Consider the following 10,166-nt stretch of genomic DNA (forward strand, 5'->3'; position numbering starts at 1 on the left):
AGCCCGCCTGGCCCTGGAGTGTCCCTGGAGCTGGACTCTGAGGCCAGGCTGGGGAGGGGCCCCGGGGGCTCAGCCACGGCCCCCGCCACGGCCCGGTGTCTCCAGCTTACAGTGTGAACCACACAATCAGAATCCAAACCGGCCCCATGAGCTGAGCTGTCTGTCCCTCCTGCTGGCTTGATTCAGCACCTCTGAAACTTATTTGAGGTCAGGAATGCGTGAGTACCATGTGTCCCAGGCTGCTATGACAAAGTGCCCCAAACTGGGGGCTTAGAGCAACGGAGACGGGGCCCGAGTCTGAAGTCAGTCTCACTGGGTTGAAACCCAGGTGTCGCAGGCTACGCTCCCTCCAAGGCTCCAGGGGAGGGTCCGTCCCACCTCTCCCAGCTCCTGGGGGACTCCCGGGGGCTCCAGGCATCCCTGGGCTGTGGCCAAGTGCGCCCAGTCCCTGCCTTTGTCATCACACGGCCTCCAGCTTCCGTGTGTGTCTTGGCATGGGGTCGCCCGGAGAGTCCAGCATAATCGCTGCATCTCAAGACCTCTGATTTACTCTCATCTGCAGAGACCCTTTTTCCAAATAAGGTCACACTTGTCGGCTCTGGGGTGAGCATCTATTTTAGGGGCCACTCCACTGGCCACAGCAAGTGTGGATGACCAGATTCTGACCTAAGGCCACCCCGTGGTCTGTGCTCGGCGCTACGAGATTAGGAGGAGGAATAAGATCAGTGGCCCCTTGGTGTGTCTGTGCCTTAATTTCTCTTTCTCCAGCGGCGTGTGTAGTCCAGGTGGGTCCCACATCTGAGTCACTCGCCGTCACCCTGAGCCCTCTGAGCTTTCCTGTCCTTTCCCTGTAAATGGGGCTACAAACAGAGCCTCCCCTGGGTGCCCCTGGGCAAGACGCCGTACAAACGGTGCTTGGTGGCAGCCTGGCCTGCGGTGAGCTCCTCAAAATGGGCAGCTTTTAGCACGAAACATGGCTGAGAATCCCCGGGGGAATGAAGGCCTGGCCTCCTTGTGAGGTCAGAGCAGCAAATTCTGGTACAAAGTGCTTTGTAAACCGTGGTGTGGTCGTTGGTGGGGCCGCAGGGGTGGATGGCACACCTTGGTGGCGACCTTGCCTCGTCTGGAGCGAGCCCTCGGTCTGCCCGTGCTCAGCTCCACAGCGGGCCCAGCAGGTGCGTCTGCTAGGGTCCAAGGCAGGCTTCCCAGGACACGGTCCACAGAAAGGGAGAAAACCACTCATCCAACCAGAGATCCAAACCCAGCCACAAAACCAGACATCCGATGCAGAAATGGGCAAAGGACGTGAATCCTGGTTTCTCTGGGGAAGACATACAAGCGGCCAGTGAGCACACGACGAGATGGTCCACGTCACACACCATCGTGGCACTGCCCCCACAGCCACGATGATGGTTGCTGCCTGAAACTCAAGCGTGGTGAGGATGGGCAGGACCTGGGAGTTTTGTGCCCTGTGAGGAATGCAAGGAGGTGCAGCTGCTGTGGGAAACTGTGTGGTAGATCCTAAAAAAATAAACACACAATTACCACACGACCCAGCGGCTCCACGACTGGGTACACACCCATGAGTTTTGGAAGCAGGGTCTTGGAGAGCTCCTTGCACCCCCACGTTCACAAGAGCGTTGCTCACAGTAGTCAAAGGGTGGGAGTGACTTGTGTCCATTTTTGGATGAGGCACGAAGCAAAGTGTGGCCCATCCACGCAGTGGAACATTACTCAGCCTTAAAAAGGAAGACTATTCTGACACTTGCCATGGCGCGGGTGGACCTGGAAGGGACGGTGCTCAGTGAGGTCAGCCCGTCACGGAGGACAGACACGGCAAGATGTCACTTGCATGAGGTCCCTGCAGGAGTCAGCTCCACAGAGCCAGGAATGGATGGGGCGCTGGGGCCAGGGAGTTCGGGTTTCATGGGGACAGATTTAGGAAGATGGAAACGTTCTGCGGATGGTTGGAGGCGGCCGTGTGCGTATGCTTGGCGCCCCGGGGGCTGCATGCTTGGAAACAGTGAAGGCGGGCAGGCCGGTTGGACCTGCAGCAAACAGGTGTTTAGAAAGGGGGAGCCCAGTCAGATGTGCTCTGTGGGGGCATTCTGCTCTTGAACCAGGGCCAGCTACCCCAACCATGTCGAGTCCCCTTTGCAGATGCTGGATATTTGGGGGTGCTGCCGTGGTGGACTCGAGGCAGCGGGTGTCCACAAACTCTGACTTGAGCCCTGTGTGCACTTTGGCCTGGGCTCTGGGGACACAGGGTGATACATAAGACCGTGCAGGGGCTCCCCTGAGCTCCCACCCCCAGGCAAAGCCTAGGAGCTTCTGGGTCCAGGGTGCAGGGAGATGGGAGACCAAGCGAGAAAGCTACTGGAGTAAGATGCAGAGAGGAGGAGTATTTAGATCTGGAACAGAAAAGTGGGAATTCAGATGAAATTCTGCTTAAAGGTTATGTGCTCCATCCTGCTGTCATTCAGCAAGATGGAAAAGGCCAGTGTTTGCAGAAGGAGGGGGAGGAAGTTGCTGCCGGGAGGGGGGCTGTGGGGCGCTGGGGGTTGGCTGGAGCTGAGGAACACTGGGAAAGGTGCAGGCGCTGGGGCCATCCGGCAGGGCTGGGTCAGACGGGGGCCATCGGCAGGGGGGCGGAGGCGGGAGGCAGCAGGTGCAGGGGAGGGAGCTGCAGCCAGTGTGGACGGGACAGACCCAGCCAGGAGTGGGAGTCCTTTGTTCGCTCGCTCGCTCACGTTGGTGCCATCTGTGAGGGGACACAGGCGAGGGCACTGGGCATCATGTCACCCACATGAGATGAGCCTCCAGGTAGAGGCCTGACCTGGGCAGGGGGCTGGGGGGCTGCAGAGGCTCCTGAGGGGTGAAGTCCCAGCAGCCACAGGAAACTCCTACAGGGACAGTGTCCTGGTCCAACCAGGGCCCCCAGTGACCCATTCGGACACCTGCTCTTCTCTTCTCGCTGGGGGGCTGTCAACATTTTGTATCTGCTGAGTGTGGCTGGCATGAGGTGTGTGTGTGCGGCTTTCTCGAACGGCGCGGGCCACGGCCTCCACGTGCCTGTTTCACCAGCTTTACATCGCAACTTTGGGGGGCAGGCCAAAGTGTCCCTTCACTCGCAGTGTTTAAAAAGTGTGGCTTTGAAAGGTCGGTTCAACATCTGCAAATCAATCAATGTGATACAATCCATTAATAAAAGAAAGAACAGGAACCATATGATCCTCTCAATATATGAGAAAAAGCATTTGACAAAGTACAGCATCCTTTCTTGATCAAAACTCTTCACAGTGGAGGGATAGAGGGTACATACCTCAATATCCTAAAAGCCATCTATGAAAAAACCCACAGCAAATATCATGCTCAATGGGGAAAATCTGAGAGCTTTTCCCCTGAGGTCAGGAACACAGCAGGGATGTCCACTATCACCACTGCTATTCAACATAGTATTGGAAGTCCTAGCCACAGCAATCAGACAACAGAGAGAAATCAAAGGCATCCAAATTGGCAAAGTAGTAGTGAAACTCTCACTCTTTGCAGATGATATGATACTTTATGTGGAAAACCCAGAAGACTCCACCCCAAAACTGCTAGAACTCATACAGGAATTCAGTAAAGTGGCAGGATATAAAATCAATGCACAGAAGTCAGTGGCATTCCTATACACCAACAACAAGACAGAAGAAAGAGAAATTAAGGAGTCGATCCCATTTACAATTGCACCCCAAACCATAAGATACCTAGGAATCTTACCAAAGAGGCAAAGAATCTGTACTCAGAAAACTATAGAATACTCATGAAAGAAATTGAGGAAGACACAAAGAAATGGAAAAACGTTCCATGCTCATGGATTGGAAGAACAAATATTGTGAAGATGTCAACGCTACCTAGAGCAGTCTACACATTTAATGCAATCCCCAACAAAATACCATCCACTTTTTTCAAAGAAATGGAACAAATCATCCTAAAATTTGTATGGAACCAGAAAAGACCCTGAATAGCCAGAGGAATGTTGAAAAAGAAAAGCAAAGCTGGCGGCATCACAATTCCGGACTTCCAGCTCTATTACAAAGCTGTCATCATCAGGACAGTAGGGTATTGGCACAAAAACAGACACATAGATCAATGGAACAGAATCGAGAGCCCCGAAATGGACCCTCAACTCTATGGTCAACTAATCTTTGACAGAGCAGGAAAGAATGTCCAATGGAACAAAGACAGTCTCTTCAACAAATGGTGTTGGGAAAATTGGACAGCCACATGCAGAAGAATGAAACAGGACCATTTCCTTACACCGCACAAAAAAATAGACTCCAAATGGTTGAAAGACCTCAATGTGAGACAGGAGTCCATCAACATCCTAAAGGAGAACACAGGCAGCAACCTCTTCGACCTCAGCCACAGCAACTTCTTCCTAGAAACATCGCCAAAGGCAAGGGAAGCAAGGGCAAAAAGGAACTATTGGGACTTCATCAAGATAAAAAGCTTTTGCAAAGCAAAGGAAACAGTCAACAAAACCAAAAGACAACTGACAGAATGGGAAAAGATATTTGCAAATAATATATCAGATAAACGGCTGGTATCCAAAATCTATAAAGAACTCATCAAACTCAACACCCAAAGAACAAATAATCCAGTCAAGAAATAGGCAGAAGTCATGAACAGACATTTTTCCAAAGAAGACATCCAAATGGCCAACAGACACATGAAAAAGTGCTCAATATCGCTCGGCATCAGGGAAATCCAAATCAAAACCTCCATGAGATACCACCTCACACCGGTCAGAATGGCTAAAATTGACAAGTCAGGAAACGACAGATGTTGGCAGGGTTGTGGAGAAAGGGGACCCTCCTACACTGTTGGTGGGAATGCAGGCTGGTGCAGCCACTCTGGAAAACAGTATGGAGATTCCTCAAAAAGTTGAAAATAGAGCTATCCTATGACCCAGCAATTGCAATACTGGGTATTTACCCCAAAGATACAAAAGTAGGGATCCGAAAGGGTACATGCATCCCGATGTTTATAGCAGCAATGTCCACAATAGCCAAACTGTGGAAAGAGCCCAGATGTCCGTTGACAGATGAATGGATAAAGAAGATGTGGTGTACAATGGAATATTATGCAGCCATCAAAAACCCCGAAATCTTGCCATTTGCAACAACGTAGATGGAACTGAAGGATATTATGCTAAGCGAAGTGAGTCAGAGAAAGACAAGTATCGTATGATATCACTGATACGAGGAATTTGAGAAAGAAGACAGAGGATCATAGGGGAAGGGAGGGAAAAATGAAACAAGACGAAACCAGAGAGGGAGACAAACCATAAGAGACTCAATCTCAGGAACCAAACTGAGGGTTGCTGGAGGGGAGGGGGTGGGAGGGATGCGGGGGCTGCGTGATGGACACTGGGGAGGGTATGTGCTATGGTGAGCGCTGTGAACTGTGCAAGACTGATGAACCACAGACCTGTACCCCTGAAACCAATAATACGTTTTATGTTAATAATAAAATTTTTTAAAAAGTGGCTTTGAGGAAAAGCGTAGAAAACATGATGACTTTGGGGCTGCGAGCCTCCCAGGGTTGGTCCCCGTGTGTGGTGCGTGGTCCGGACCGGGCGAGCCTCACCCACTGTCCTGCCACTCATGGGTGCCCGCCGCCCGCGTAACAACCAGAGATGCAGGTTTTGTCTAAGCCTGTGTCTGAGGCGGGAGGTAAAATCCACACGTAAACAGCAATCATTCCACGTATGAATTTGTGGGGCAGGTGTTTCCTGCAGCTGTGGGGGGAAAGGACCCCATAGCCTGGCAGCCTGGCGCAGCAGGACTGTGTTCTCGCCCGTCCTGGGGGCTGCGAGTCTGCGATCCGGGTGTGGGCCGGCCGCCGCTGGAGGCTCTGGTTTGGGGGGCTGTGCTCTCCTCCCCCAGCACCTGTGGGTAGGGCCATCCTTGGCATCCCTTGGCTCGTGGCCGCCGGCTCTGCCTCTGTTGTCCCGCGGGGTGCTGGGTGTCTGTCCTCTTAGGAGGACACCCGTGATTGGATCAGGGCCCACCCCGCTCTGGCACGACCCCCTCTTAACCTGATTATCTCTGCAAAGACCCTATTTCCAGAAACGGTCCCAGTCACAGGTACCGGGGGTTACAACGTGGACATACCACTTTGGGGGACACAATTCACCCCATCTTGGCCCCCACGTGAGGTTCCTGAGGAGCGGGCAGGATTTCGGTGTGGAGAAGATCTGGAAGGGCCCCCCAGATTGAGGGGACAGCACACAGGAAGGTGTGGGGGCTGCGGGGGGGAGCAGGGTGTCGTGGGCAGGTGGATGTGGGGAGGGGAGGGCGAGGCTCCTGGACAGGGGCTTGTGAGCGGTGTCACATGTCACAAGAGGAGTTAGACCCTGGGGGGATGCTGCCGGCTGGGTGTCCCACAACAGAACCCCTGCTTCCTGGAGAGATGGCCCGGCCGCGTCCCCTGTCAGGGGCAGCCAGGAGAGCCAGGGTTCAGCCCTACCGACCTCATGACTCAGAGCTGTCCCTGCCCGGCGGCCCATGAGCACATTTAAAACAAGACAGACGCCCGTCCATGGATGAGCTCCAACAAAACGTGGCATGTCCACACGGTGGAGCAGCACTCAGCCTCAAACCGGAGCCACGCTCTGACGCGGACGGACCTGGGAGCGTGGGAGCGAGGGAGCGAGGGAAGCCAGGCGCGGGGCCCCGTGTGCTTAGCTCACGTCCACGAAACGTCCAGAACAGGCAAACCCGTGGGGCCAGGCAGTGGAGGAGTGGTGGCTGGGGAAGGAGGGGAGTGACGCCAGTGGGTCCGGGGTTTCCTCGGGGTGATGGAATGAGAGGTGGTGGTGCGCATCACTGCTAATGTGCCAAATGCTGCTGAATCATGCACATGAAGAGTGGACTTCGTGTCTTGACGGTTTGATCTCAAGAGGAGAGGGGCGTGGGGAAGCTGCCCCCGGTGTCCCTGGGTGATCTGTGCCCCGCTGGGGCCGGTCAGAACCGGCCATATTCGCCCCATTGTGGCAGAGCGGAGTTCGGTGGGCACCAGCCCCGGGTGGGAGGGCCATGGAGGCACGCATGGTGCTGGGGGTGGGAGACCCCAAACTGGGCCGCACCCCATGGCAGGAGATGGAGGAAGCTCCCTTCCCTCTGAGCAGAGTTTGGGTGGGGCTCTGAGGGAGTGAGCAGGTGTGGGGGGCCTTCAGGAAGGTGGCCCGCGGACCAGTGTTTCCGGGGAGAGGCAAGGGCATAGTAGGGGCTCAGTGCGCAGAAGAGTCCTGTGTCTTCCCAGATGGAAGGGTTCCGATCAGGGCCCCGGGGCCGCCCGCAGGCCTCAGGACAGGATAGGACAGGGGCCGGCCCCACGGGCGCCCAGGTCTCCATGCCCTACTCCCCAGCCCTTGCGGGCACCTCACCCCTCCCCAGGCTCAGAGCAGCCCAGAAGTTCTCACTGCTATTTAAATGAGTATTCCCCAGAAAGCTGCATTCCTGACCATCTAACAGGGTGGAAGAGACGGGCTTCCTCTGTTGTTTTGATTGAGCCATTGAAAGTCAGCCCAAGGATTTCAGACATTACGGTTAAAGTGAGACAGCAGGATGACTCCTTTTGTGCAATTGATTCTGACATGGGACCTATTCTTAGAGAAACCGACTTTATTCTGCTTTGGTATTTTTAGCGTATTTTGAAACCCAAGCCTCATCTCTTCTCTGTCATGCGAGTTTTGGTGGCTTCTGGCTAAAGCGGACAGATTTGGGCGCCCATTTGTGGTATTTGTGATAAAGTTAGAGGTGCACAGGGGGTCCTGCCTGGCGCTGAAGCTGCCTGCGCCTTTCACCACTAGGACCCTCCGTTTCTTCTTCTGTAAAACAAAGCGGGGGCTAGAAGTGTTCCGATGGGAGCAGATGTTCCCAAACCTTGATCCATGGATCTGTGCTTTTGTGCAAACGGTTTCATGAGTCTGCAGTGAAATGAGGAAAAGGAAAGTCGGGGATTTCGTGAAGTTGAATTAATTTCTTATAAAAAACTGTCTTTTGTTCTGAGTTCTGTCTTCCTAACATTTTTGATGTTAACATGTGTTATTAGGAAACACTGAAATGATTAACCTGTAGTTAAAAAAATCAGCATCTGGAAAAGCAGAAAAGAAAGTGACCCCAGAGCAGTTGCTGACCATTCCCTGGTTGGTGAATTAAAGTCTGAGGACCCTGCTGTGGGGGCTCGACCTTCCAGCGTCCAGCTCCCAGCTCCGAGTCCCCGTGCTGACCCCCTCGGATGGGCCCCAGAGGTCCCGGCGGGGAGGCAGGGGCTGGGGGCCCAGCTGTCGGGGTGGCCAGATCACAGGGGCAGTGGGCAGGTGGGCCCCCCCAGACTGGGCCCCTCAGGGGTCCGTCGAGCAGCGGTCCCGCTCTGAGCTGGAGTAAAGGAGGGTCCCCGGGGTTCCACGGCTGACGCTGCGTGGGAGGAAGGCACTGGAACCTGGGGGAGGCGAGGGGGCAGGAGGTGGGGCGCTGGCCCCGGGGTGGGGCGGTCTTTGAGGATGACGGTGGGTCTGCCACTGATCTGGGAGGGTGTGGTGGGAGCCAGTGGCCGGCACTGTGGCCCCAGTGGCTGTTTCTGTGGGGCCAGTGGGACCCTCCCATTTACAGACCAGGCCAGGGACGCTGAGGGCGTCAGCCTTTGTGTTTTGTTTTTTTCTAGAGAGAGGGATGAGGGGCCATGGGAGAGAGAGAGAGAATCTTAAGCAGGCTCCTCGCTCAGCACCACCAACAGAACCGTCCAGGCGCCGCTGGGGAGTCGGCCTGGAGCCCACACCCCCGGGCCTTGGAGGCCTCGTGGAGGTCACCTGTCTGCCATGCTGTGTCCCTCGCCTCCAGTCTCTCTGAGCCCACCCAGAATCTGTCTGTGTGCCCCCAGCTCTGCCCCTGTCCCCCCCGGGAAAGGGGCGTTCATTCCTGCTGCTCAAGGTGCCCGACTGCCCCAGTGCCCACGGACGTGGACAAGGTCGCTCCTTCACTAGCTGTTGGCCGGGTGAGGGCACGGGGGTCCGGGAATGAACGCCCAAAGTCGGGCGGCTGGGAGGGGCCGAGGAAGGGATGAGCTGGGGTGTCTGAGGCCAGAGGTCATTCCTATAATTTTTAGACGCCAATGATCTTCAGCTGGTGTTCTCTCACCTTCAAGATGAACGAGAAGTTATAGGGACGGTCAGGGCATCTGCACAGACATTTCTCCAAAGTTACGTGGACGGCCAAGAGCCGTCAGGGAGACCCCACTCACGCCCCCGAGGATGGCGGGACCTCGCACTCGGTGCTGGGGACAGGGGGTGGGGGGCAGCTGCCACGCTGGACCGTCTGCCGGGACCTGCGAAGGTGAACCCCCGAGTCCCCCTGCTGCACGTCCACCAGGTGAAACCAGACCCGCGTCCACGCGAACACTCGCATGTGGCGACATTATTCGCAATAGCGGGACGGCGCCAACAGCCGAAGCATCTGTTACCTACTGAGCGACCAGGACGCGGTCCATGCACATGATGCGTCGTGGCCAGTCCTAAACCCTCGGGGCTCTGACTCCTGCCCCAGAGCGGACGGCCACTGCACGGGCGGCTGGACACAGGGCGGCGAGCAGTGGGAGCCGCGTCCGCGAGCTGCCCACGACAGGCAGGTCCACAGGGTCAGAAGGCAGGTGGCCCAGGGCTGGGGAGGGGACGGGCCAGGGGGCGGCGGCTGAGGGGCACAGGGCTCCTTGTGGTGGTGATGGCCACTGAATTGTCCACGTACGTGGGTGGACTGTATGGCAGGCGGGTGGTACCTCAGCAAAGCTGCTAGAAAGACCACTTGTCTCAGCCTCCCAGCATCGTTCTGAGACACCCGGGTCTGCGTGTTGGGGCTTTGAAGAGACCAGTCACCGAGGTGCCCGACTGTCCAGGGCACAGCCGGGCAGGGCCTGGGGGCTCAGCCGTCCCCTTGGAGGGCGAGGGAACAGTCAGTGAGACCCTGGCTCTGGAGGGTGGGGGGCTGCCGCTGGGGCCCTCGGTATGATCCTGCAGCCCCACGCGGGGCGCCATGTCTGCGTGCCTTCCAGCCCGTCCCCTCCAGTAGCGGGCGGGGGTGGTGGTGGGGGGCCCAGGTTCCTCCATAAAACTTCCCTTCCCC

Source organism: Mirounga leonina, unplaced genomic scaffold (genome assembly GCF_011800145.1).
Source record: "Mirounga leonina isolate KUSES-001 unplaced genomic scaffold, KU_Mleo_1.0 Mir_180, whole genome shotgun sequence".
In the NCBI taxonomy this organism is placed as follows: Eukaryota; Metazoa; Chordata; class Mammalia; order Carnivora; family Phocidae; genus Mirounga; species Mirounga leonina.